This window comes from Kryptolebias marmoratus, linkage group LG16 (assembly GCF_001649575.2).
Source record: "Kryptolebias marmoratus isolate JLee-2015 linkage group LG16, ASM164957v2, whole genome shotgun sequence".
In the NCBI taxonomy this organism is placed as follows: Eukaryota; Metazoa; Chordata; class Actinopteri; order Cyprinodontiformes; family Rivulidae; genus Kryptolebias; species Kryptolebias marmoratus.
Window position 1 is genome coordinate 25,867,683 of NC_051445.1, and position 22,156 is coordinate 25,889,838.

The following is a 22,156-nucleotide window of genomic DNA, read 5'->3' on the forward strand; positions in this document are numbered from 1 at the left end:
CCGGTGTGGATCTGCACCAACCAACACCTTCTTAATGTTGTCACTAAATGTTCCACACCTCTTTAACAACATATAAATCACATGCTCATGCTGACAAATTCTTCCAGAGACATTCAGAAGATGTTTTATGCAGATAAAAAAAATATATACTAGTCTCATAATTACAAAAAGGTCAAACTAAGTGTGATTTTTAAGGATCTGATAATAAAAATGATCTGATCCTCCCCAGGTGTTAAAACTAGATAACAGCAGCACAACATATTATGTCTTAGGATTTAACAAAATCCTAAAACATTATATTATACTTTTTCACCTATTGAGTTGACAATTTGTGGCTGTGTTTGGGTTTATTATCCGGCTGCATGACCAAGTTTGGTCCAAGATTCAGCTGTCAGACAGATGATCTCACATTTGACTGTAGAGTCCTTTGGCCTACAGAGGAGTTCCTGATTGACCCAATGAGTGCAAGGTGCCCAGATCCAAAACGAGCCCAAATCATGCTGCCGTGCATTATGACCATACATCTATTTTCAACAGCAAGAAAAGAAGTCTGGTTGCCCCTTTTATTTTTTAAAGCTCTCTACTTTGGTCATGCCAGTCTAGTTGCCTCTTGACAACATCTCCTTATTGTTCAGTCTGTCTCTTGTCCTGTCATGAACTTTAGTAGTTGGTATTCATGAGGGAGTCTCCTGAATGTATTGTGGGGGTATGTATTCACGGGGGGGGGGTTCTCAGTGTTCTCCTGAGTTGCAGAGGCTTGCAGCACTGTCGCTTCAGTTTTAAACATGTTCAAATCTGTGTGACAACTTTTCTCTCAAAACAGACACAAAATTATTGTAGGAGTCTCTGACCCACATGCAAGGCAAATATCCAGGTCGAAAAGCCACGCTGATAATATATAATAATGATTGAAAAATGGGTCCAAATCTGCCTATCTTCATTTCAAAACTGCAGATTAAACCATAAATGTGAGGGCCGCTGCCAACACAGCGAACCCAGGTGAGGAACAAAATGATGTAAATGGCCAATAATACACTTTAACAAACCATGAATATAAATACAGGCTGAGATTTAAAAAAAAGGCTTTTCAAAATGCTGCCACACAGCTCATTGGTCACTTGTGGAGTGCAATGAGACTGCAGATGAAAATTCATTTATTTTTCCCATAATGTCCCCACAATTTTGAGGGATTATTTTTCACCAATAAATCTCAGAGAGGTACCACCTTTAACATTTAATTTGCTATAAGAGAAGTCTCTGATGTACTTTTTCTGAGCATTGAACAGTTTGATATCAAGGTGAGTTTCTGACATTTCTAAATAAATGTTCACGCCGCTGAATAAATGAATCTAAACACTTTGGAAATGTCTTCAGTTCCTTCTGAAAATGATGGGCAGCCCAAGTTGCTTCTCTAAGACAATTTCTGATGTCTTTCCTCTTTGGCGTTTTGCTACCACACACCTGAATGCTGCAGATCATAAAACTGACAAAACATCTGCTGTTACTGAGGCGCTCACACTCACTGTAACGCTCAGGTAATCAGGAAGGACAGAAAACACACTGCCTTCTGTGGTTTGGGTTGTTTCTCTGATAGCCCTGTGCAAAGCTCCACTCTGAGACAGTAAGATAAATGTCCTGTCAGTGCTCTCTGGTGGACAGACTATCATCAGGATGCTTTGTGTAAATATCTCAGAGTTTGGCGCCTTTAATATCTGCAGTTCTGTGTGACGTTTAAACCTCATTAGTTCAGTGGTGCATCTGCTATAAAGTGAGGACTAGTCTACGTCTTCTCGTCAAACTAAGTCCACAGCACATGAGCCGCTGTTAGGAAGTGTCCATGTGTGTCCACTCTGTTCACTGTCAAGGTGTTAATTTAAAAAAAATCTAATCTGGCAAATTTGTGAAGCAGAGAGCTAATGTATCAGTGTCAGAAAAGAAAAAAAGAATCAATCCAGTTTAATAACAGTTCAATAACAGTTTAACTAGACAGTGTTAGTTTAATACTCATCGTTTTGTTGTGATAAGTGCAGGTAATGTTTGTGTAGTCTCAACTGACTCCTTGTTGTGTGATAGCAGCAAATCATGTGTCTCATTCATAAAGCAGTGTGTCAAAAAATTAAATTATGTCATTTGACATTTCCCAGCAAAATAGGAGAAAGCCACAGCTGTATTCTACTGATAGACCAAGTGTCCCTGACCCGTTTTATGGAAGCCGCCATGTTGTATTTTTGGAACAAGCGTCTGCGCTCCAAAAGGTGTGGGTCTTGCACACAATCACAGTGTTACAGGACCTTTCTTTTAAAGTGTGAAACTACTAATAACGGCTAAGATTGTTAGAAAAGATAAAATGAACTAAGGTATGTTTTTACTGTAGAACGAAGGGAATGTTCTGTTCGTTCACGAGGAGGGAACCAGCCGACAGGGAACCTTCTCTGGCTTCATCTTCTGGGTTCTCTTCTGACGTCTACCTATGGCAGGGGTGTCAAACTCCCTGCCTTCGGGGCCACCGTCCTGAAAGTTTTAGCTGTTTCCTGCTCCAACACACCTGATTCAAATGTTTTAATTACCTCCTCGCCAAATCATCAAGTTCTCCAGGAGCACGGCAACAAGTCATCCATTTAAACCAGGTGTTTTAAAGCAAGAACACGTCTAAAACATGCAGGGGAGCGGCCCCCGAGGAATGGAGTCTGACACCTGTGGTCTATGGGAAAGACTTAAGCATAACAGGTTAACGTCCTTATAAACATAAACTACAATTAGCAAACGTTTTGTAACTTTCAATTTTGTAGACGTTAGAACCAGTTGTGATTGTGTCAGTAAACAGTACAGAACTGCATTTATTCACAAAAAAAACCCCAAAAACCCTCGCTCAGTTCAGTTCTTTCTGAAATTTCCCTTTAAACAACAAGAAATGTGTTTTTTAAATGAATGCTTACACAATAAAATATTTTCCCACATTTAAAAAAAATCACATTCTATAATATAATTCATTCTTTCAGGATGTGGAGAGATAAACCACAATACAGTTCTTTTGTTTTTAAGTGTAGTTTTTTTTTTTTTTGCAAAACACCGGGCAGATGCATCCACTTCAGACACATGAAGATATCGTAAAGCCTCCTCGTTGCCGTTTCAAAGCTCCACTTCTCCAAAGACCACACCTGGGACCATCCTGAACACATCCAGCAGGTGTGTCAACACTTAGCTGCCTAATTGCCAACTCACCAATCACTGACAGGCACTACAGTGATGCAGAGGCTAGGGCGTCCTTCCCATGATGCATTGCACCTGAGGATACAGCCTGTGATGTTGGGGATATCTTGGACCAGGTCAGGCCAGGTGGAGGGGCTTGTCTTGTTGTGGTCCTATGGGTACTTTAAGTGTGTAAAGCCTGCACTGTAAGGAACATTAGGATAGTTTGTTCTGACTTCCATCTTGTCATTCTTGCGTAAAATGCAATAAAAAAAAACATCTTTTTATCTGCAGTGCTTGTGTAGTTCATCTGTATACCTCCCTTGTAATGAAGACAGTAAAAGTGCTAAAAGCGTTTAAGGTTTGTGTAAATGATAAAAAAACAGATTATCTGAACAAACCGTGAGCAAATCTAAGGTGTGTGAGTGTGTGTGTGATTGTGCTGAGTGTGTGAAGCGTTTGGACAACAGAAAACGGGGTCTCTGTTTCAGAACAGTGTAAGGAATGATGACACCTGTAAAGAGCTGAACCCAGGTAAATAGTTGGAGCAGAGCAGGCCTGTTTGTTCACAGAAAGAACCGGGTTAGAACTCAGACTTTGAACCCTTCAGCATCAGGTCCGACACAAAACGAAAGGTTCGGCTCCTGCTGAGAAAAGTCCACTTAGCTTAGCAGGCTAAAGTGCTCCTGTTTGTGGACCTCTCACGTTGTTGACAGCTAACCAGCCACAGGACAGACAACTGGCTGTCCAGATGATGTCCTCGCGTTTGGGTGGAATTTGAATGGGTCAGTTCTCATTTTGTTCATCCAGAAATGAAGATTTATTCAATTCATTTTGCCAGACGTTTGTTAATAAAATTCGGCGACGGATACACAGACAACACAAGCAGCTCGATGGAGCCGTAACTTACCAGTTTGAGGAGGAATGAGCTCCTTTTTCATCTCGGTCAGATGCAGACCGACACACGGCTACATGTGTCCACAAGTGTCGGTGTTTTCACAGTCAGAGTCCACGAAACCAGAAGGTGATGATCCGCAAGTGAGGGAAAACGGACCCTCTTCCGGTTTGAGCGGTCCTACAGTTAAACCCCACAAAGCCTGAAAACAAGCCGCACACGCTTATAGTACACAAGGAATCTGAAAACATTCCTCCATTAAAAGCATATCACTAATCTCTCTAAAATACGCTAAAGCCATGTTTGTTTTTCATTTGAGGTGTCCAGAAAAAGAGCAGAGTGAGACCTCTGCTAGCTTCTTCTTCTTCTTTTTTAACCGCCAAGCAGAGATTCTTCTATAAATCTCTGGCTCCATCTAGTGGACAATCGTGGAAGCTCGGACATCTCCTAAAACGCAATTTCCGATGAGGTCTAATTAAAATAAAAAGTGTTAGAATAAAAACATAAACTTCTAATTATAAAATAATATTGATTAAAGGCTACAGATATACATTTACTGCAGTTAGTGAACAGTGTTGCTGTAACCACCTGATTCTTGAAAAATACAATAATTATCTACTCAAATGTTCGTTAAGCTTACATAAGGAAACAGTAAGATTTGACTTTAGTACCTGGTGAGAAAAAAAACCCATCAGTCTATAGATAGATAGAAAGATCTCTACTGTTTTCTTGGGAAGACTCCTCAAGGGATAATAAAATTCCAGCAGAATTGCACAGGTGAGCAAAAAGCAAAATAAATAAATAAATAACAAACCAAGTTAATAAATAAATATATATATATATATATACCGGAATGTGGCAAGATTGTTGGTCTGAGTATCTCAGAAACTGTTGACCTACCTGGATTTTCACACGCAACCATCTCTAGGGTTTACAGAGACTCTTCAGACCAGGTAGTGTTTTTTTTTCAATGTCTTTATGTCCAATTTTGATGTTTTTCAATTGAAGCTTCAGTTTCCTGTTCTTAGCTGACAGGAGGGGCTTCACTGTGTAAATGCATTCACATGGTTGTTTCCAGGTTTATAGTTTCTTTTGTAGGCTTATTTGGACCCAAACTACTTCATCATGCTGTGTGCTACTTTAACCATTCATATTTTATACTTTTTCAGTTGTGTTTTTTGTAACTTTCACACTATTCTAAAAATTTACTTTTATTTAGAATTAAATTCTCCATAGAAGTATATTGAGACCTCTTCAGATCCTTCAAAAACATTGTTTTCTTTAAAACAGACTTCAACTTAGGCTATTTTTAGTTTGCAGCTACCGTTCTACTTCTTTTAGTTGCAGTTTTGCTAGTTTTAGATGTTTTGCTTATTTTAGCTTCTGTTCTCTAATAGTATCTTGATCATTTGTTTTGCTAAATTTAGTTCCTGTTACTTTTAACTTTTAGCCTCTGTTCTACTTGTTTTAACTTTAACACCCCTGTTTCAGCTTCTTCTGCAAATTGTAGCAAAGTCATTCATTATCAGTATTCTTGCTGCATTTTTGGAGGAAATTTAATTTCTCTAGATTATGTTGCATTTCACTTTTTCCATGGATTCAAACTAAGATTTAGGCAGAAGAATAGTGAAGCTTTGCTGCTTTTCAGGAATGAGTTGTATCATTTAAACCTTTGTGCTGTGTGCTGGATGCCTCAGTGTGAATGAGAGTGCGAGGCCATCCTGATTTCCTGTAGAAACAAAGAAAATCACAAAACCCAAACCTGGATACAATCACAATTGTGGATTTTTGTGTCTTTTGGAAAAAATTCATGAAGTACTAGAGAAGGTTTCAAACAAATTTACTGGCATTTTTAAGTTGCTGAAGTGATTTCCTCTATCCACCCATGTTCATGTCCACAACTGGAGTTTTAAATAAAGGCGGAATTTTGTCTTTGGGGACAGAAATGGATAGACTGATGTTTGTGAGTTTCTGTAAAAATGAAGGACATTTGAGCCATTTAACTGATGTGCAAGTAGCTCTTAAAAATGACGGAATAATTATAAATCTTTTAGAAATGTTATCTGCAGCTGTTCGCACTGAACTGAACAGTCCTTCTGCTGCTCCACCACCAGGTGGCGACAGAGTCTCACACTTTTCTGAGTTTTGACCTTTGCGCATAACAACACAAGATCATGTCATTTGCCAAGATATTCTTTTGGACTGATCCTTTAGAAAGATAAATAAATAAATAATATATTACTTCTTCTTGCACTAAGTGAGTTTTCTATAATTTAGAGCTGGTTAAATTATAACAACAAAAAGATTTCAACCAAATTCTGAATTACTTGTTTTTGTCTAATCAAATAAGAGGATTAGGAGCTATTTATTTTTTACTTTTACCTCAGATATTCATAAAGTGATTTTTGGGGTTGGATTATAAATGGTTGGTCAGATATTTGAAGGTGTTTTTCACAGACTTTGTGACTATTTTAGACGAAGTCCCCTTAATTTATTATCACGACACCGGATTGAAAGTTTAGCATATTTGTAATTTGTGGTTTTAAAACCACACATTGTTTTGAAGATAAACATAAAAAAGGCTTGTACTGCATGTGTGGGTACAGAGTAATAATATAATTTTTTAAAATAAAGATATTTTAGTGTCACCATTTTTGTAAAGCAGATTACATCTGCGGTCACTTAAAAAAATATGGCCTACATAAATTTCTGAAGCATTTTTTTGGTTACATAAAACCCAACACACTTCCAGATTTATTGCCATGTTGATGTGGGGTTTTGTCTTTCTGCGTCCATCAGTCAGATGTGTCCATAGACCGACTTTCACTCAGTGAGTAAAGGTAATCAACAAGAAGTGATGCCCGAAGTGGTAATAAATTCTGCAGGATTACTAATTGGGGTTTTAAAGGGTCAGAGGACTGGCCCTGAAACATAAAATACTCTCTCTCTCTCTCTCTCTCTCTCTCTCACACACACACACACACACACACACACCCACACATCATTGTTTAATCCTGTGCAGTGATCGTAGTGAAGCTTTGCATGAATAAGTAGATATTTCATTTAGATTTTTTTTTGACCTAATTTATCCACAATGCTGAAACAAAACCAGTACTTTTCAGGAAACATATCTGTTTCCCTTTACTGGAGTTTTTCAAGCTGAGCTGAAAGCACGTAAGTCATTTTTTTTTGTTCAGAATCCCAACAAATTCCTTTTGTGTCCAGCTCAGTCTTAATTACTGTTAATCACAATGAGCCGGACAGCAACGGAGGCGCAGCTGATGGACAATTTAGGGGCCAAATGATGGTTCTTTCTTCAAAGAAAGAACCCACAAAATGAAGGCGGAGAATTCCATTATGAGGAGAGCCTGGTGATCAGAGAGGGAGCAGAAATGGCCTAAAAACAAAAGAGCGTGTCCGGAGGGGAGGATTAGATTTATCAGGCCTGCAGAGCTGCCATGCAGACGGGATCAGAGAGGGAGAACCCACAGCAAGCAGGCTTAGTCAAAAAGGGAAAGAAAAGCAGGAACAATGTGAATAATGAACGGGGAAATGTGTGAAAAGGACCAAAAATGAAAAAAAAAAGAAAAAAGTTTTTAATTATTTGAGCTGTATTTTGCTACATAAAATTGCTAATTGTGTCAACAGCGATTCCGTAAAATTGTTATCTCCAGAAGTGATTTGCTCGTGCCTTTTATGCCGTGCAGCATTTTTAAATGAATTAATTAGGCGATCACAGTAATTACTGTTTATATTGTTGTTAATGAGCCCAAAGGCAAGCGAGCTGCACTCATCCAAATTACACTCATGAGGCACGGAGCCAAGAAAAGGTCCAAACCAGAGCGCTGCGAGCTAAATATTCCCCGAGTCTTCCTGCTTAGGAGACAACTGAGAGCAGACTCAGTTCCTCTTTAAACTCTGCTTTGGATGTTCAACAAACATTTTTCTCCCTGTATGAACGCTGAGTCTGCATTCACACTTTTATTAGTTCCTGTTTTTATAAAAAATTTATTTTGCTATCTTGCTACTTTTGCACACTTTGTGCTTCTTTAGTCATTCCTATGAAAACGTTCAGCTCATTCAGAAGACGGCCACCATGACTGTTTCATCATTTTTATGCTTTTCAAAATGTTTAATTTTATTTACAAATTATTCTCCTGTAGAAAGAAATCGAGATCTCTGCAATTCCTTCAAAAATATCCAGTTTTTGTCGTCTTATGCTACATTAAGCTTTTAGCCACAGTTCTGTAACTTTTAGCTACCCTTTAGTTACTTCCAATTTTTAGCTAGCTTTTTTGCCTTTTATAGCTTTTGGCGAGCGTTTTCTGCTTTTAACACTTAACTACCCTTTTGCGTCTTTAGTTTCTTTCTTTAGTTTCCTTTAGTTTCTTTTAGCTTTTAAGCAAGACTTTTGCTGCTTTGCTGTTCTTTTGCTACTTTTAGCTAGCGTTTTGCTACGTTTAACTTATAGCTAGCCTGTTTACTTTCTCAACCTTTGACCAACATTTAGGTTATCTTTAGCCTTTAGCTAGCTTTTTGCAATTTTTAGCTACTCTTATGACTTTTGGTTCTTAGCATTTTGGTTCCTTTAATTAACATTTTGCTTCTTTTAGCTTTTAGACTTTTGTCAGCTTCTTTTGCACGTTTCAGCAGTCATTCAGTGCTCAGCGTTCACTGTAATTTACAGAACAGTTAACTCGTGGAATTAGATCTTATGAGCAGATTTGAGACGAAAAAGCAGACTTTAGATTACAATTTGACTTCTTTGAGTTGAGTTTTTCATTCAGTCAGAAATCTGTGGGAGCTTCTCCCTGCCTGTCCGTCAGGTTTGCTCTGACATTTACTGTCTGCATCCTGCCTGTGTTCATCAGGCGTCGCAGCACAATGGCTGAGCGTTAGAATAGAAAGGTCTCATTGTAAATATGATAATTCCATCAGGCACCGTAATCAGGTGGGGAGTGAGTGACGCACACACACCCACACACACACACACACACACACACATCCCAGCCTGAGGAATTCCCGTCCTTTTGTTTCATATTAGTGAAAATGTCAAAGCAGATGAGTATATATTAGGAACACGTGTCTCTTAAAGGATCTATTTTCTTTACTTCAGCAATCACTTTATTTTATTTTCTGCTGTCCGAACTAAATCTGGACTGCTTGGAAGTTGTAACCACTTTTTTGATGAACAACATGACTAATAAGTCAAACTGTCCGGCGAAATCCACGTCTAACCAAGATGAAGAATGGAAGGACGCCGATGTCAGGCAAAAAATACATTTGGTCTTGCTTAGATGCTGTTTGTGGTGTGTTGGTATGAAAATGGGGAGGATGTTGCCTGGGAACAAAGGCCTTCAGATCAGGCTAATACGACATGCAGCGGGTGAAAGAAAAACACACCAGGCGCGTGTTAGACAGAAACATGCCAGCTCAACGTGGAACTTTGTTTTTTTTCTCTTTCTGACTGAATAAATTTGGGTTTGCGAACCTAAACTCTGCTCTGTGGATGAGAGGGAGAGCTGCGGGCGCGCTCCGTGTGGGTGTGGTTTACGCTTTTGTGTCTGCAGGAGAGAAGAGGAGACCGGGAAGATGTTGCACCTGTGTTTCTGGGGGGTCATCTAGTGTTGATGAAATTTCTGTTTTTATGCTGTGAAGGGGGAAAAAAAAAAGTCTTTCTGTTGCCTTGGTAACCATTGTGCGACCCCCTGCATGGGATACACACAAGCGCACACACACGAGCATCACAAACTTGTGTTTTTCTACAGATGCTGAAGGCTGCTTTAAAGGTGACTGTAGTGCTCAAAAATCTGCTTCAAGGCAACGATTGTAAGTAGGGAATCTAACATGTGAGCTAATGAGAAAAGAGACAAACAAGCACATTAAGAATATCTTATTTATATGTTACAAACAAACCGTAGTGTGCATAATAAACTATAATGTTTTTGATCTTGTTGTTGATGTTTTTGCCCATGTCAGAGTGTGTGTTTGTCTGTCTGTTCGCAAAATATCTCACAAACCACCGGGCGAACTTTAATGAATCTTTCAGAAAGTAATCATTGGATGTACGTCTACAACGGATTAACTTTTGGATTCAACTTGAATCAAGATGGCTGCCCCAGCCAGCTGAACTTAAAAAAAAAACCACATAAATGACTATAACTTTAGAACAGATATTGACGGTGTGGTAGTAGCTGAGACTGATCCTCAAAACATATTCAGAGCACTAACAGATAGTGCAAGGTCTTTGTTTAACATTTTTACCATTACTTATTTGGAGTCAACTGTCTGTTAGCAAAATATCTCGTGACCCACTGGATGGATTTTAATGAAACTTTCAGGAAAAAATGACTGGATGTGTCATGGTTATTGGTATTTGTGTAAGCTTCTGTTTTGTTTCTGGTTTTCTGTTTGTTTCTGTGTTCATGTGTGCTGTCACTATTCACTCCTCCCCAGTCACTCTTTTGCCCTTGATTATCTGCCACGCCCATCTCCACCTGTAANGTCATTGTAATCACTCACCTGTGCCCACTTCCCATATTATCCCCTGTGCATATAACCTGGTCATTTTCTCCACCACCCCGCTGGATCATTGTTGTTGTTGTTGTTGTTGTTGTTGTTGTTGTTGTTGTTGTTGTTGTTCTGTTCTGTTCTGTTCTGTTCTGTGTTTCCGCCTTGCCTACTCTTTGCCATGCCATGTCTTGCCTTGGATTTTGTTATTGTTAGTTTTTGCTGCCTCGTCAGCTTTTTGTTTTGTTAGAGTTTTATTTTAATAAATTAGTTTTGTGGGTTTAGATGAGTCTGCGTTCTGGGTTCGCCGCCATAGTTCCACCTTTTGACAGAATGAGCCTCTACTACTCATTGACTTTTGGAGTCAATTCACTTCAAGGTGGCCACCACAGCCGACTGTCCTTAAATAACACAAAAATGGCGATAACTCAGATAATTCTACAGATATTGCGCTCAAATTATTTGTGGTTGTAGCTGAGAGTCATCTCAACAAATACTCCAAGTCCTACTCATTGCACAAAATCTCTGCTCAAACCTTTAGCACTAGCTAAAGCATGCCACCTCAGAACCATGCTCCGGTCTTCAGCACCAGTCGGCGGCTCTGATTGAGATGCAGCCTCAGACTGATCGGACCGGGACCAGATGAAGCACGGAGGAGGCAGACACCCCGACAGCCAGCCAGGACGTTTACAGCATGTTCTCGTTCCAAGTAGAGCAACATCAGGCCTCTACGTCTGCAGGTCACTCCATTAAAAACAGCGACACGAATACGCCTTTTTTGTTTTGACAGCATACATTTGTGACATACAGAGGTGCCTTTTTCACATAAATAATAATAATTTAAAAAAATAGTGTGCAAATATTTTCATGTTGCATATTTATAACTTCCTGTACCTTCCCGTTCTCAGTGCCTCCCTTCCTCTCAGACATTTATCTAAATGGAGGCTCTCTAATTAATGTGTCTGGCGGCCTTATTATTCTTTGAGGGTGATATTTTCCTGTGATGAAAGGCAGAGAAGGTCAATTTTAACAGAGACCCATGGGAGAGAAGAGGACGAGCAGTGTGTGTGTCTGTGTGAGTGTGTGTGAAGTTAAATGTGTGAGTGGATGATGTGCCTTTGTCCCTGTGTAAATACCTTCCCGTGTGAAGTTTGCGTGCATGCATGAATTTTCTCTGGGTATTCTGATTTCCTCCCCCAGTCAAAAACAAGCACGTTAGGTTCATTAGAGACTCTAAATTGGCCCTGGGTGAGTGTGTGCGTGAATGTTTGTGTGTCTGTTTCTGTGTGTGATGGACTGGTGACCTGTCCAACCCGTACCCCACCTCTCACCCCAGCTCATTGTGACCGTAAACAGGATCAAATAGATGAAAATAGACGTTTAAACTGAAATGATCATGGTTTAAATAACATAAAAGGAGATTCTTTGCTTCTTTGTTCTGGTTTATCTCTTCAGTGGTCATTTACCAATATAGCTATGTTCTTATTTCCCTTGTAAGCAAAGTACAATCAAGTTTTTTCAATTTTATGATGCTGTGTACTTTCACTTTCCCAATATATATATAAATGATAAAGTTTTGTATTAGGATTTGCAGGGTTATATGATCCATCTGTGTGTAATGCCACATTTGTCAGTACTTTATGAACGTATTAAGCATTTCCTGCATCTGGTTTATGTCAAACAAAAGAACCAACTAAAAAAACCTTCTTGAAATGTTTTTCTTGTTGCCATGGTGAAGAAAAATACTTGTGTATTTCCCAACAAGCCAGTTTGTCTTAAATAAGTCTGACAAACAGCATGTGAATGTTTTATTCATGTTTTTTTAAGTGTAGACCATCAATACTAAAACATTTAGCCCAGTGTTTTTACCCAAACTCAGGATGCAATAATTGTTTTCCAGTGCAAAGTCTTACAGTTAAAACGTCTACAATGACAGCAGTTTATCTGATTATTTCCCAACTGGAAAGTACGGTGGCTGACAGGTGCAAATGTGCTGCAAACAGTGAAACACATGAAGGATACAAACTACAAAAAGCAAATGCAAATAGAAAAATGCTGCAAAATTCAAAAACACTAGCAAGTAAGAAAAGCTACAAACTTACTCCACAAAACGGAAGTGCACCAGACCACTAGGGTTGGATATTTGCATTCCGTGGATTCATTGGTGTCTTCCTGCCGTTTGACCTGATGCTGGAAGTGAGATGTCGATCAGCTCACCTCCATGTGCTCCCTCCTCCTAAACACGGTGGCTTACTTAGGGACCATCAACAAATTACTATATTACAAATTCCCAATAGCTTCCATGTCTTGAGGTGATGAAAAATGAATGTTGATATAAGACACATCCACCCAACGAAACAATTCAACATTAATTGTTTATCACATGGTGCCAAGATATGGAAGCTATTGAGAAACTAATTCTTAATTTTTGATAAAAACATTAATAAAAAAGATCAAATGCTTTAAGATCAGATACAATTAGGTGTCTTATTTGTCCAGTCTTGGTAAACAATTCAGTGGTAACTCTTGGTCAGAAGTTCACATGACGTGGAGGGTATTTAATTTTTGTTTTTCAAGTATCATTGGTTCAGTAATTTGTTGATTTCATGTTCATGTAGACCCATTTATCCTGTGAAATCTTCCAGAGAGTTCGACTTTGGCTGGGATGACTGGAAAATAGGTGACAAAACAACAGATTTACCACATGGCATAAATACAAGGAAAACTGTGCAGTTGAAGGCTATTTGAAAGGCTATTTGAAGCCTTTGCCACAGAACCTGAACAGCTAAATGGAATCAGTAAAAATCTGTAAACCTTTACCTGGTCCTTGGTGTCAATGTTCCATGACTGAAAAATGAAGTGCTGACTTAGAAGCAGCCACAGCCTTTACAGTCTCAGTGCCTTCTCTGATCAGCCTTCCCCTCGACAGGGTCCAAAAACAAAGGCTAGACAACTGGACCTCCTTTTTGCGTAGAGTGAGGCCTTTGCTTCTCAATTCAATAGTGGTTGAGGGACTTCCGCATGAAAACATTAATGAGTGAGGCTATGATGAAAACTAAAAATAAATATACTTAAAGAATTATGAATTATTTAATTTCCCTTTGGGATTAATAAAGTATTTTTGAATTGAATTGAATTGAATGAAGGAATTTAAAGCTTGAAAAAATAATGTTGTACAAAACACAAAAGAAAACCTGGAACTATTTTTTTTTTTACTCATCTATATAAGTAAACCTCACGAAAGTAAACAATGTCTAAAGAAAAATGTAAGATTCAAACAAAGAAGAACCCCATAAATAAAGACAGAATCCTTATTATAAGTAATTTTCTGCATGAAAAAACCCACAGGGTCATTTTGGGGACAAGGAAATTCTCTTTTTTCTACATTTATTAGCGACCCAACCAGCTGAAAGGGTGCCAACGTGCCCTGTGCAGAACCTCCGTCCTTCTTTAAAATATCTCACCACAAACCGGGTCAGCTAAGCTGTTATGGACTCTCAAAACATCATGCTGTACACTACACCTTCAGGTTTACCTTCTAATTCTGAAGCTGCTGGAGCAGCAACTGGCTGAAACCTGCAGTAATGACATCTGCAATTAGCACTGGCCAATCAATTGGGTAATTGCAGAGTAAGACTGATGGACTGCGAGGGGAGAGGAGGGGTTTGCCTAATATTGATTTCCCCCAGAGCAATTAGTTGGTTTCCACCACTTTGGAGTGTTGGTCCCCAGCCATCTGCTTCCATAAGGCAGAGACAAGAGACACAGTGTTATATATGCTGTGTGTTTCACATTTTCCCTTCTCTGAATCTAAACTGGAAGCTTTAAACAGCTGAAGATATTTTGGTTATAGGAGAAACTTTGGAACCATGGTAACATGTGTATTATATTTTTTTTACAATACTGAGGTAAAGTGGCATCATTATAAGCATTAGTCTGTTTTTATATATATATATGTTAGCAGACAGCTCATTAAACCAAAACTAGCTCTATGGAATGGTTAAAAACATTGCCTCTGGCAGAGATTTTAATGTCTCAAGCTGACTCCATTTAAACCAGAAGTCATCATCTTTCCTTGTTAAACATCCCACGAGAGCACAGGGAAATACAAATGAAGCTTTTGTATGGATTGCATAATTAGCTAGTGTAAGTATTAGCAAGATAAAACATCTCAAAGCAACGTACCTTCATATTCAAGTAAGAAGCACCTTCAGTGATCAGTGTCAAGGTTCATAGACATCATAGTATGCTGTGCACAATCCTGTATATCATAAATATTAGAGACATTTGTTTATTTCCTTTATTCATCCCCTGATTTTTTTTTTTTTACCTGCTTGTTCCTTTTCAGAGTCCTAAGGAGCTGGTGCCTATCTCCAGCAGCCAATGACATGCATGTTGCTGGACTATTGGGGGAGTTCAGGGCTCCCAGAGAAAAATCCACTAGTGCACATGGAGAACATGCAATCTCCACACAGAAAAGCTGGGAGTCAAACCTGCAACCTTCTTGCTGGAAGGTAGCAGTGCTAACCAGCTGTGCCACACTGCAGCGCTGTGCAATGTTTATTTTCTGTTATTGTAATGTGACACATATCATGAAGTATTTGTTAACTATTTAACTCAAACTTTCCTCTTTTTCTGAAGAGCAAAAAAATAGTTTGTTCCTAAAGTTTACAGCAAATCGTGAAACACAAAAAAAAAATTGATTTGTGCCCACAGACACAATTTTTTGGTGCTTTTGGAGACAAAAATACCTACTCAAACCAGCACACTGTAATCCCAGTATTTCATTAAATACTCATGAAGGGACAGTTTTATCACAGGTATTAAGCATAAATATGTTGGCAGGAGTACACTGGTGAAGGAGCAAGTTCCCCCACCACCTGGAGTCAACCTGATTCAAGATGGCTGCCCCAGCTTCTGACCTTAGCAAATCCAAACAGTTTTGCTAAAGTCAATTAGTAAACTCAGTCAGTCTTGCTAATGTTGAGCTAAAATTTGGTGTGGTGGTAGCTGAGAGCCATTACCAACACATCCTCTGAATGCTAACAGAACAGACAAGATGCATACAGAGCGGCAGGTGACATGCATTTCTTCAAGGAATGGTAATTTTAATGTTTTCTTTTCTTTAATAAAATATACTAAAATGTATGTAGCCCTCTAGATCAATGGTTCCCAAACCTTTCAGCTATTAACCCACAAAATAACAGCAGACCAGACTAAGAACTACAACCATCTCTGGCTGAAACGTATAATCATCTTGAAACCAATTAAACACAAGCATCGTGACAACACAATCTGCCTTAAAAATCATTCTATAAATTTTATTCAGTCATGACTACTGTTTTTATCTTTCAAATATGTAATGATGAATCTTTTTATTTCAGTTTGATTACTGAAGATCATCTCAAGAGTCTTACTTGGCGTGTCATGACCCAATCTTTGGGAACCCGGGCTCTAGATCTTTGTCAAAAGTCCTGTGGTTTCACGCTGGATTTGATCAGTTATAAAACTTATACTTTTGCAAGCTAAAAACATCTACCTCAGTAATCAAATATTTAGGTTTATAACATTTGGATGCTCTTTATCAGAATGGATGGGACAACAGCAAAACCAAATCTCAATGATTATAACAGACTGAAAATTTTGAGAAATAATTTGTTTGATTAGCTACTACAAAATTCTGCTGTTTTCACTGACTCATTTATTTTCTATTTTTGCTTAGTTCTGTTCAGGGTCAAGAAAGGGGCAGTCAATAGGTGAAAGGCTAGACAGGACACCAGTTCATCATTGGAACAACACACACCTATCATCAGTTCAGAATCTCCAGTTGTCTTCTGGGGCAGGAATCCAGAGTACCAAGAGAAAACCCATAAATACATGGAGAGAGGATGCACACTCCACACAGAAAGGTCTTGGCAAACGGAGGATAAAAGGAGACACCTTCCTGCTGTGAGGCAATAGCATTAAGCACCACACCACTAATGCATCCTGTAGTTTATCTTCCCCAAACCAAGAAAATATACTGTGAAAAAAAAGTACTGTCACAGTGAAAACATGACTTGTATTCCATCAGACTACATAGTAATGAATAAATCATCAAAATATAATTTTCCTTGATCACCTGGTGAGGACTTGTTCTCTCTCTACTAAACTCACAAAATGTGTTGAAGACTCAAAACAGATGTCCAAGTAAAATATCTCACTTTAAAAGTTAGAGCTAGAGAACACAAAAAAAGTGAGTAACTAAGAAAAAGGGGTTGTCTATTTGCTCAAACACAAAGTTTAATTTTACTTTATTACTTTTTCATGTTTTGCCATGAGACCACGCAGAATCATGAGCTCATCAGACTATAAAACAATTTATTTTTCAGGGGTTTTAAACAGCTACACACACTGTTAATGCACAATGAATGTGTCAAAGAGTAAAACACCATATTGAATTTTATTTCTATGAATGGACATTTCCACCGAACTATGGTTGGTGTTTCGACAGTACTGTTACTCACAGGACTCAATAATCTTCCCTCAAATTACACAAAGAATTACTTTTCAAACACATTCTGCAGCTACTTTTCTCCTAATTAAGCCTTCCTCTGGTCATTATCCCCTTTTTGATGAGGTGAGCACACAGACACGCAGAAACCTGATATGGATTTTGAGAGCTTTTTTGAAGATGTCTTTTTCTATTCATGCACTCGTAATGTGTGAAAGCCTGGTCTTTGCTTCATTAATGCATGCAACCTGTCCACACCATGATAATACAACCACTTAAGACACAGAATATAGAACGACACAAGCATATTTTTTCCTTCCTCCTCTTTATTTTCCCCGATAGTAAAATCACAAAAAAAAATTGTTTTGTGCTTTTCAGAGAAATGCTAAATGGATCTCTAATTATAATGACTGCTCTGAAAAGGTTGAGCCATAACTAGAAAACAGCCCTGGAGAACAGGCCATCTCCTGCTGGAGTGGCTGGAGTGGAGGAGAGAGGGNGGGGGGGGGGTCTGTGAGGCAGCTGAAATCTGCCATCCAAACGACAATTTGAAAAATATAAAATATCCATTTTACCCCTTTTTGCCAGTCTTTTTGTTGCTTTGTTCGGGAGAAAACAAGTTGCTTGTTCAAAATCACAGACATAAACTGAGGAGGGAGGAAAACAATAACTATGATAAATGAAAAGAGATTCAACATTTTGTGCATCTGTGTTTTTTTAATGCAAAACTCAAATTAGAAATCTGCAAAAGAAATACAACAGTCAACAGAGGTTCTTTGCATTGTTTTAGGAATAAATAAAGGTCTAAATTAAAGTTTGTCTCCCCAATAATTTCCTATACAGCAAGCAAAATTAACTTAACTTAAAAGCTCTCTAGTGGAGGAGAGAGATGGAGGAAAGACTGGTAATTGCTGCAGAAAATTAAGAATTGCTTTTAGATCAGTTAGGAAGCTTTTTTCAGCTTGTTTCCCTCCCGTATTATATTTACATGGTTTTATTTCAGCAGCTAAATTAACATATGGTAACTGCATCCACTCCACTCTTTTCATTATGAAACTAATAGATTTCAATCTACTGGGTTTTTATTTTGCATTTATTTTACTCAGGTCCATCATAACAAAACACACACAAGTTTGTATTTCTATCTTTATTAGGACACTGTATTGACTTTATTTCTGTAGCCTAACTCTAAACTTTACTCTAAACCTAATCATTACAAGTGCAGACCTAATCCCTACCAAAACTAAATTCACACCTTAGCCCCAAACCCCTCACCTGAAAATGACGTTCCACCGTATTAGGACCAGGTTTTGGTAACCCTAACCCAGAGGGACTATCAGTCCTGACATGGTTGGGTATTATAGTAGAAAAGGTAACAAAATCAAGCACATTGCCACACACACACACACACTGCACTGTCTGTCTGTGCCGTATGATACTCATCCTTCTCTCTTCTCTGTCTCTTTTCGAAACATCACAATGGTGTTGCGAGCAAAAGGAGAAAACTGCTTCCTCAAGCACACTCTCCGTTCCTTTTTTTTTTTTTGTCTTCAACAAAGCCCGTTTATTAATCCAAAGGAGGATGAGAAGAGAAGGGAAGAGGCAGAAGAAAAAAAAAGTGGGGAGAAGAAAAGAAGTGAGAGAGAGCACAAAGGCAAGTCAAAGCAGTTTTGAATTTCATCTCATTTTTCTTTGAGAACTGAGGGGCGGAGAAAAAAAAAAAGGAAATCAATTATGGAGCACACCTGAATATTATTTCGAGCACCCAGCCACCCACTCGCTGCCTGTCCCCTAGAAAACCAAATTACTCAGCAAACTTATCGCTTGCTGTAGCAGGTCTGGTATTAAAGAAAACAATCAAGCAGGCTTGGATTAATCTCTGACGGGCGCCTTATCTTTAACTTGCACCTTTGTTATTTTCTGATGAGCTGCTCTTTTTACCCACCACATTGTACCATACCTCACTGCCCCCTTTCATTTTCTCTATGGGCCAAGGCAGAGGACCTTTCAGTTTATTAAAAAACCCTTTATTTGTGAAGAACAAAGAGGAGGCGAAGGCAAACAATAAGGTCAGGCAATCTCTTTTCTGCCAGCAGTCGCTCACCTGTTATGTGGAGTGTTATCAGTGCTGGGGAGGGATTCGCTGTAGGTGAGAGAGATGGGCAGGAAGGCAGACTCTGCTGCTGCTGTTGCGAGGGGGAAAAAAAGGCTGATTGACATATATCAGCCTCCAGCCAAGGACCTTTTGGCTACTCTTCATATCAAAGAAAAGAGGCCTTTGGCTGCTGTACACCTCTGCTTGACTGTTACACAAGAAGCAGTCACACTCAGAATTTTACATACACACCCATGGAGCCTGTATCTTTGCATACATAAACAAAGAAAGTACATTATTACATCAGCACATATGGATACCAGAGTTAACCTGTGTATGATGAAGGAGAACGAAGCAGAAATGCCTCACAGATTGCTCCTCATGATTTACTGCTGACCCTCACATCTCCCACCATTTGTCCTTGACAACCCAGGCAAAAAAACACCTGCCAGCTTGGACCCAGTTACACATCTGAGACATGGTGCTGCGTCAGGATAACAGACATGTATTGATGTTAGTGATTAAACACAGACATCCAAAATTCTCATGTGTGTATAACAAAGAGACTGGAATGTGATGGCGTGGAATGACAACCATGAACTGTATGATCTTTCTACTTTGTGCTGTGATTCAAAACAGAATTATAAGTTAAATAAAATGCAAAATTGCCATAGGATGGAAAACAACAAATAAAAACAAGATCTCAGATTCTTCAAACAGCACTACATCAAGAATTGTTCATCAATACTTGATCAAAACAGATGAGCACTTCTTCATTTAATCCCCACAGTGAGAAATCATATTCACAGATACCTAATAAAAATCTCATGTCAACCTTCTTCTGACTTTCCTGGGCTCAGCAGGTTGTGGGATGAACCATCACACAGTAGAAATGTAGATTGTGGTTAGATGAGTTAAGATGAATGAATTAAATGTAATTAAACCTTTACCACATCAGCTGATTTTAAAGTGTGTTTCATTGTCACGATCGGTGGAGATGACGGAGACAAACCCGGTGTGCAGACTCATCTTAAAGAAAACTAATTTATTTAACTAAAGAACTAACCAAAACAAAAGCTGACGGGGCAGCAAACAAATAGAAACATAACTAAATCAAAACTAAGTAGAAATTGAACATAACAAGCGCAGGAACAGGAACAGAACCAGGAACCAGGAACAAGACAGAAACATGTAACAAACAACAGACTAACAGCAAACAAACATCAAACAATGGACCAGTGAGGTATGGGAAGAATGACCGGGCTTTTAAGACTGGCGATAATGAGGTCAGTGGGAACAGGTGGATTGATTACTGAGTCGGGACAGGTGAAGATGGGCGTGGCTGACAGAGAAGTGAATGACTGAGGGAGAGTGAAAATGAACATGAACATGAGACAGAATGAAAAACAAATACAACCAAATAACACAAAAGAAACAACAAAAACCAAAGAACTAAAATCAAAATAAAACAAAAACAAAACCCAGAAAAAAGCCAAATCACCACATTCATGTCTGAAACGCAGGAATGAAGATGTACTAATAAATGTAATGAAATTGACAAATTATATATATATATACATATATATGTTTAGCCTATTAATCAGTCTAATTTAGGGACCTCTTAGCCTCAACCAAGGTTGCTGGTGCCAATCTCAGGATTTAACAGGTAAGAGAGGGGATTACACTGTTTGAAGGTCACCAGTCCATTGTAGGGGAAATATATGAAAACAGATGCAAAAAAAAACAAACAACAACAACAAACAAACAAAACAAAACATGCGCACATCTCGAGTCAACTTAGTATGATCAATTCATTTAATATGCATGTTTTTGGATTGAGGGAGAAAACCCACTCCTTCATGGGGAGAAGATGTAAACTCCTCCGCTGTTGTGAGAGAACAGTGCTAACCATTACAATACCATTCAGACCGTCTTTTGTGTATTTAAATGAAGTTCAAAGAAAATGAAAAATTCCATTATGTCATCCGCTGCCAAAGGCGAAAAGGCAACATTATTTTTACTCACATTTGTGGGTTTGCTTGCCTATTGTGTTACCAAAAAATGTCATAAACCACTCGACAGAGTTTAATGAAATTCAGTGGATGTACATCTAAGACAAATTAACTTTTGGAGTCACCCTGATTCAAGATAAATGCCATAGCTAAGCAAACTTAAAAATACAAAAATGACTATAACTCACTTTTACAGATGTTAAGCTAAAATTTATTTGATTGTGCGATGTCTGTTTTTTGCTATTAACTATTGGAATTAACTCTATCTGTATGTCTCTTTGCAAAATATATTATAAACTACTGGATGAAATAAAGTTTCAGAAAGTAATCACTGGGTGTACCTCTACAACTAACTAATCTTTTCAGTTCTCGATGGCCAAATGACTCTATAACTCAGCCACTTTTACAGATATAGAGCTAACATTTGGTGTTTTAGTAGCTGAGACTGATCCCACATGAGATTGCACACAATCTCATTTACAAAGTTTGAACAAAATGACTATAACTCTGTCCCTTTTCAACATAAGATCATCTTGTTTTAAACTCTGACATGAAAGGTGGTGGGCAATATTAAAACTGTATTTTCTACATGGTTTTCACTTTTTCTAATTTAAGGTTTAGAACAGCTTAAAATAATATAATAATTTTTCTTCTCAATATCAATGCAGCAGAAAACAGACGAATGAAGTTCTGAACCTAAAATATCTCTGAAATGATGAAAAAACTAAAATAATTCTTACAAGGTTTTGCATACCTTTCACTATGCAGCTAAGATGACTCAGGGAGCTTACATAAACACATAGCAGCACAATAAGCTTATGGCCAGCTCTAACACAGATCTGCTTCTTACCAGCAAGTTCCCAATAGATTCTTTGCCCAGAGCCAATCCCATTTGCTCCTTGATTTCTATTAAACTCTAACCGCCCCAATCTGCAGCAACATCAGCTGTGACAAGTGTTGCT

At 38.5% G+C, this 22,156-nt stretch overlaps 1 protein-coding gene across 1 annotated transcript in view; it reads right to left on the reverse strand.

Annotated features, from left to right (window-relative positions):
* The window catches only part of LOC108234196 (neurocalcin-delta A), an 87,888-nt gene extending 83,497 nt beyond the window's left edge, over positions 1 to 4,391 (reverse strand). Inside the window, exon 1 of the mRNA XM_017413216.3 lies at positions 4,100 to 4,391. The gene's annotated coding sequence lies outside the window, so the exon portion shown is untranslated. The remainder of the gene's footprint in view (positions 1 to 4,099) is intronic.
* Between the last annotated feature and the right edge of the window lie 17,765 nt (positions 4,392 to 22,156).